Here is a 6,975-nt window from a genome sequence, read left to right as displayed (position 1 = left end):
TACGTAGATTTGAAATTTTTAACATATTTTCCTACGGTCAAAATTATGAAAAAACATCTTAAAAATATCAAAAATGATTAAAAGCATGATTAAAGGGTTACTTGGAAGTTTTGAAGCAATTTGAATGGTTGAGTTTGATGGAGGAGGTTTGCTTGAGTTTTTCTCCACAGCTCCTTGCTTAAAACACAAATGACAAAAATGTGAGTCCAAAAGTCCTTATATAGGTTGAAAAATGAAAATTATTTTTTCAAAAGTTGATTTTTATCATATGGAATTTTTGACCATTTGGCTTGGAGTGTTGAGAATGGGTTATCTTTACAAGAAATGTTGGAGACTTCTTGGAGAAATCGCTTCAGTCCCATGATTGCAGACCCGTCATGGAAGATATAATTTTCTTACTAGCATATAGGTTAGAGAATACCACTCTCTGTTGCATTTTGCATCCTACCCTCCATATTGCGATATTTTTTCCATAGGGTCCACCCCATCGTGTCTTGATTCATAATCCATTTTCACTCACTGACTTTAAAATCATGATGTGATGGTAGAGCCAACCATTACATCGGCATCCTAGTTAGATCACAGCTGACATTTGTTGCCCATGATGCTACATTCAGTAGGCTCGGGAGTCCTCTTTAGTCCTGCCATGACTTGTGCATTGAAGACTCATTCTCGTTCTTCTGCGCTATTTTCTAGCCTTATACCCCAGAGGTGCCTTTGTGTTGAGTTGTACTGTTGCATTTCATATTGACTATTTGCACCTTTTAGCCTTGAGCTGGCTTCACTTGGACTCGTGTTTAAGCCACTTTTTGACCATGTCTTCTACAAAATCAACCTTGCAATCACTTAGCCTCTGCAACTTGACGCACCCTTTTACCCGTGGAAAGAACATTTCTTTGAGTGTCATTGACTAGTTTTTGCCACATTGCATTACACATAGGAATGTTCCCCTCCCAAGAACTAGAGCATTTTCTTTTTCAACATTCATTCTTTCCACTGTACTATAGCATTATTTTATTCCTTTTCAGGCTTCATATAAAAGAAAAGGACAAAAAAAATTTATATATCCCAAAAAAGTGTAGGAATTTACAAGGTAAGTTCCTTAGACAGAACACCAAAGGACACCGCTCACAAACAGATCACATATCAATACACCAGTAATTTTGATGTGTTTAAGACCCTCAAATAGGGAAACAGTCCACGGCCTGAGCCAACGCGGCCACTTCAGGCAATTTATTAATAAAAGAATGAAAATTTACATAAGCTTCTCTCATGAACAGTTTAACCTACAAATGCCCCTCCATGCTCTTTAAATAGAGATCATGGACCAATCGGGTGTTAAGCCACGGATCAAATGTCGGTAATACCAAGGAGAGAATGAACTATCGAATCACTACATATCGTGACCGTCGGATTGTAAGTTACAAAATGTACATAGTAAATAAACACACTTTACCTAACTCTATACTAGACCAAGTTATACTTAACTATTTCCTATGTGTCGGAATATCCTAACATCCCCCCTTAAGAACAACTTGGGATAAGATTGAAGGATTTACAAATATGACACAATAGTAGAAGGAAGGAGGCACTAGAGCCTATCCCCCCTTAGTGACAAATTCCTTAACTCCAACCATAAATCGAAGTTTAGTGAACTTCGCCTCTGTGAGAGCCTTTGTAAAGATGTCTGCAACTTGATCATCTGTTGAACAATATTTCACTTCAAGGACATGGTCGTGGATGAGCTTTCTGATGAAGTGCATGTGTAGGTCAATGTCTTTGCTGCACTGATGTTGGACTGGATCTTTGCATAGTTGAATGGCACTTTCATTATCACACCAAAGTGTAGTCGGATGTTGCTGTTGAAAGCCAAACTCTGACAGGATCTGACAAAGCCACAAGGCTTCCTTACTAGCTTCTACAGCACCACGATACTCTTCTTCTACTGAAGAAAGAGAAATGGCACCTTGTTTCTTGCAAGCCCATGTAATAGGTCCTGAACCAAGAGTGAACACATAACCTGCAGTAGACTTCCGATCATCAGGGTCACCAGCCCAATCGGAATCAGTGAAACCAACCAATAGAGGAGCTGCTTCGGCACTGTAATGAATCCCAAATTGAACTGTACCTCAAACATAATGAAGTATTCTTTTAGTTGCTTTCCAATGACTTTCACGTGGGTTTTGCATAAACCAAGCAACAAGGCCAATAGCAAAGGAAAGGTCAGGACGAGTATGGGCTAGATACAAAAGTTTTCCTACAAGTTGACGGTATAAGGTAGCATCAATTTCAGGAGAAGTATAAGTGACTGAAAGTTTAACTCGAGATTGAAAGGGAGAAGGGGTTAGCTTACAGTCTTCCATGTGAAAATGGCGTAGAATATCACAAGCATACTTGGACTAGGAAAGGGAAATACCTTCCTTGGATTGCAAGACTTGAAGACCAAGAAAATAATGTAAGTGTCCTAAGTCTGTCATTTCAAACTTCCTTTTAAGGCTAGACTTCACATGGTTTATAAGGTGCGATCATACCAGCGTTAATGCACCGGATCCCATCAGAAATCCGCAGTTAAGCGCGCTTGGGCTAGAGTAGTACTGGGATGGGTGACCTCCCGGGAAGTCCTAGTGTTGCACCCTCCATGTGGAGGTTTGCTGTTATTCCAAAACCCGCAGGTGTTGGTAAATATTACAAACCAGTAACTAGGATCCCCAGGGTGGAAATTACAGATTCTATAGAGGTGCGATGATTCTTCCAACACCCCCCCTCAAACGCAACTTGGGTGAATCGAACCTGGGTCCAAGCTCCGATACCATGTAGGAATTTAGAAGGTAAGTTCCTCAGATAGAACACCAAAGGACACTGCTCACAAATAGATCACAGATCAATACACCAGTACTTTTGACGTGGTTAAAACCCTCAAAGAGGGAAATAGTCCACGGCCTGAGCCAACGCAGCCACTTCAAGCAATTTATTAATAAAAGAATGAAATTTTACATAAGCTTCTCTCATGAACGATTTAACCTACAAATGACCCTCCATGCTCTTTAAATAGAGATCATGGACCAATCGGGTGTTAAGCCACGGATCAAGTGTCGGTGATACCGAGGAGAGAATGAACCATCGGATCACTACATATCGTGACCGTCGGATTGTAAGTTACAAAATGTACATAGTAAAGAAACACACTTTACCTAACTCTATACTAGACCAAGTTATACTTAACTATTTCCTATGTGTCAGAATATCCTAACAAAAAGAGCAGGAACGGGACATTATTTCCATATTTGATGAAAGTTAGAGTCAGTTATGTCGCCCTTCAACAAAGCACTCAAAATTAAGTCTTTCCTCCATTGGGATGGGCTTTAGTTTGACTTAGGAGATCCTTAACCTTTTCATTGAGTCAGTACTCCTCCGATTGGTTATCTCTTCCAATCATATGGAGAGTTTTCTTATGCCTCCCGCATGACAAACTTATACAAAGTTATCATATGCTACCATGTAGTCACAGTTGAGTCGTGCTTTTTTTCAAGGGAAGTAAACCTGTGTTGGCCTCTCTACGGTGTCTCTTGACCTATTTTTCAGTCGGCCATCCCTAATTGTCAGCATCATGTTCGTTATCACATCATCTATATTGGTCCTTTGCTTGTGCCAGTTTGAGAAGGTCTCCATTGACTTCTTACTGGCGGGTCTTGCTGTTATCGACTACAACAAATTGCTCTAAGGGCAGATCTAGAGCCACACCCTAGCCCTATTTTCATTATTGATAGGTTACCTTGTGCTTAGCATCGATCAGTATCATGGGTCTTTAACTGAGTGGCTTCCCTTGTGCTCGACATCAGCATTCATTATCACACATTGGGATTTGTGCAATGCCTTGGTTTCCATTTGACCCTATTGGTGGATTCCTCGCCTCTTTGTCATCCTTCATTATTGGTTGGTTTAGAGGGTTTCTATCGTGTGCTAGTTACATCTTGTGTACACCGAAAATGTGCTTCGGTTGGGTTACTACATCTTTGTTCGTCTGATTCCTTCCACATTATTGACCTACGGGTTACACTCATGCTAGATTGATGAAGGATGCCTTAATGCCTTCCTTCTATTGAATCTTTTCCCATCGACTTCAAATAATTTCTCTAGGAAAGAGATCTAGAGGACATTTGGTAGTACCTTAGGGTTTGCAATCATCAGTGGTAGATTCCTTTACTTTTGATAGTGGGAAAACATCATTGTCTCCTGATTGATATATTCCTCCAAGTGTTCGATTACATCTCATTTATTCTCACTTGTTAGATTGTACTGGGTACCTTGAATCTCATCATCATTATCAGTGAGTATCCTCTAGTTTGTTAACGGTATACATCAATGACCAGTAATCAAACGATTTCTCACATGGTCAAATTCAGATCATTTATTCCCATTGTGTAGAAATTACCACGGCGGTCAGTGAAGACCTCGGGTTTGCATCAGCATGTCTTGGTTCACTTGTCAGCTGCTCATGTTTCTTCTAGTGGACACCATCCACCTTATATGTTGTAGTTCCTTATAGCGACATCCTATATGTTGGCACCCGAGTTGTGGTGTAGCACCATTTATTCCACCATGTTGACTTGGTACTCTTTGGATCAGTTTCTTAACTTCAGTGATCAACTTCATACTTCAGCATCATTGACCAACTCTTTATATGTGATATTCAAACATGTACTTTATTGATTATGCTCAGATGATCCATTATGCTCAGACATGCTTTACTATTTCTGAGCATGGTTATGCCCGCCTTAGACAACATTTTCTTTCTAATCTCTTTTGCTGGCTTGGCAGGCTGAATTCTGGTGAAATCCTCCTCGTTCTTGGCATGATTCGTTCTATACACTTAATACATTTTAGCCATCATGTACCCCTTCTGACCTCATGCATTAGGGGGCATCTGTTATAGCACCATTTACCACTCTTGGTAGATATAATGCTCTGATTATGGCCTAGGGAAACCCTTACTTCCAGACTTGGTCCAAAATATAAAAAGAAATGTTTTATTCCCTATACTCTACTTTTCCCTGTGATAAAAGTGTGTACACACAGGTCAGCATATACCCAACCCACGTACATGTTTTAAAACACTTGAAAAAAATTCCTTAATTTCAGGTGGAGTTCATGGGTTTTACCTGTTACTCACCTCCTGTGGCCCGACTATTTCCCAATTGAAAAAAATATTTGGAGAAGTATAAATAAACCTCCATGGGAATGCCTTAAGGGGGAAGATATGAGATATTGATACTAAAGTGATATTATCCCTAATCGAGTCTGACGAAATCCCTGTGCCTCTTGCACTCCCCAAAGTTTCAAGAAACCCTTGTTTCCATGTCAGAGATATCCTTCATCTTTATTGAGATATCCTTGTGTTGGTGATGGAGGAAGATTGTTGAGGCCAGGAAAGGACGGATCTGGAGGACAGTTCTGCTTGGAGCCAGAGAAAGACTCGGGTTGTATTTCTCCACCTTACTTGTAGCTTACTTCAATAAATAAATGATGTTTAGTTCCCAATATTAAACGTGTTTATGCATTGATTTATATTGTAATTCGTTTATGAATCTTATATTGATGCATAATTTTTCATTCATTTATATGATCTAAAGTTAATATCATGAACATTCTTTATGTTTCTATTGGTATATATATTTCAGTTGAATAATTTTCAGGTTTCAAAGACATCAGGAGAAGCTGAGGGTTTGCACCTTGTGGGATCTACCCAAACATAGGACCTCCGGGTAAGGACACTCCTGCACAGTTCAATAGAATAAGAATTTAGGTTGTTTTCCTGGGAATTTCTTGTTGTTGTTCACCATCCTCTTTGTTGGGGTTTTCAACCCAAGATTGTAGGGTGATATCACCCGCAACAATCCTTTGTGTCATTGGATCTCCAAAAATTTATCAAAAACCATTCTAAGGTATTTCGAGACATTATTAAGGGTCTTCCACATGCCCAAGATCATGATCATGCTATTCAATTTCAACTTGGAAGCGTACCACCTAAAATCATCTCTTATGAGTATTTGCATTCACAAAAGAGTGAGATTGAACATATGGTACAATAAATGTTAAAGGCGCACATCCTTCAACCTAGCCAGAGAACTTTCTCTTCACCAGTGGTGATGGTTTTAAAAAATTATGGTTCATGGCATATGTTTCTAGATTATAGACATCCCAAAAAAATTATAACCAAAGATAAGTTTCATGTTCCTATCATTGATGAATTACTATATGAACTGCACTGAGCAATTTTCTTTACTCAATTGGATCTTCATTTTAGATATCATCAAATTAGAATGAGGCAAGAAGACAACCCAAAATGGAATTTAGAACACAATAAGGTAATTATGATTTTTTTTTATTCCATTTGGATCTGCAAATGCACCTTTAACATTTCAAAGTTTTGTGAATTATATTTTCAAACCCACCCTTTGAAATTTTGTGTTAGTATTTTTTGATGACATACTAATCTACAACAAATTTTGCGAAGAGCATGTACATCATGTCAATAGGGTGATAACACTAGTGGAAGGGAAAAAAATATATTCAAAGCCTTCCAAGTGTTCCTTTGGAGTTCAAGAAATGGAATATTTGGGTCATCTTGTATTACATGATTGTCTCAAGGTGGATCTTAACAAAATCAAAGTTGTGATGGAATGGAAAATTCCCAATACCTTGAAGAAAGTAAGAGGATCCTTAGGATTGACATGATACTACTACAAGTTTGTTAAGAATTATGGTCAAATAGTAGCACCTCTAACAAGCTTATAAAGAAGGAAGAATTTTCTTGGACTAAAAAAGAAACCAAAGTTTTCAAAGAACTTAAAGAGTCTATGCATACAACTCCCATATTGGCAACACCTGACGTCACAAAAATCCTTCATTATGGAGTGTGATGTGTCAAGAAATGACATTGTTGGAGTTTTGATGCAAGAAGGAAGGCCCATTGTC

At 38.7% G+C, this 6,975-nt stretch overlaps 1 non-coding gene across 1 annotated transcript; it reads left to right on the top strand.

The window, feature by feature from the left end:
* The first annotated feature begins 2,517 nt into the window (after positions 1–2,517).
* LOC149149316 (5S ribosomal RNA) lies at positions 2,518–2,636 on the top strand. Its single transcript, XR_016263871.1, has one exon. It is a non-coding gene; the product is annotated as a 5S ribosomal RNA (ribosomal RNA).
* The last annotated feature ends 4,339 nt before the right edge of the window (positions 2,637–6,975 follow it).

The sequence above is a fragment of the Pinus tabuliformis genome, chromosome 9 (assembly GCF_031772625.1).
Source record: "Pinus tabuliformis cultivar Carrire ecotype Pingquan chromosome 9, CPIR1, whole genome shotgun sequence".
In the NCBI taxonomy this organism is placed as follows: domain Eukaryota; kingdom Viridiplantae; phylum Streptophyta; class Pinopsida; order Pinales; family Pinaceae; genus Pinus; species Pinus tabuliformis.
This window is presented reverse-complemented; position numbering and strand designations above follow the sequence as displayed.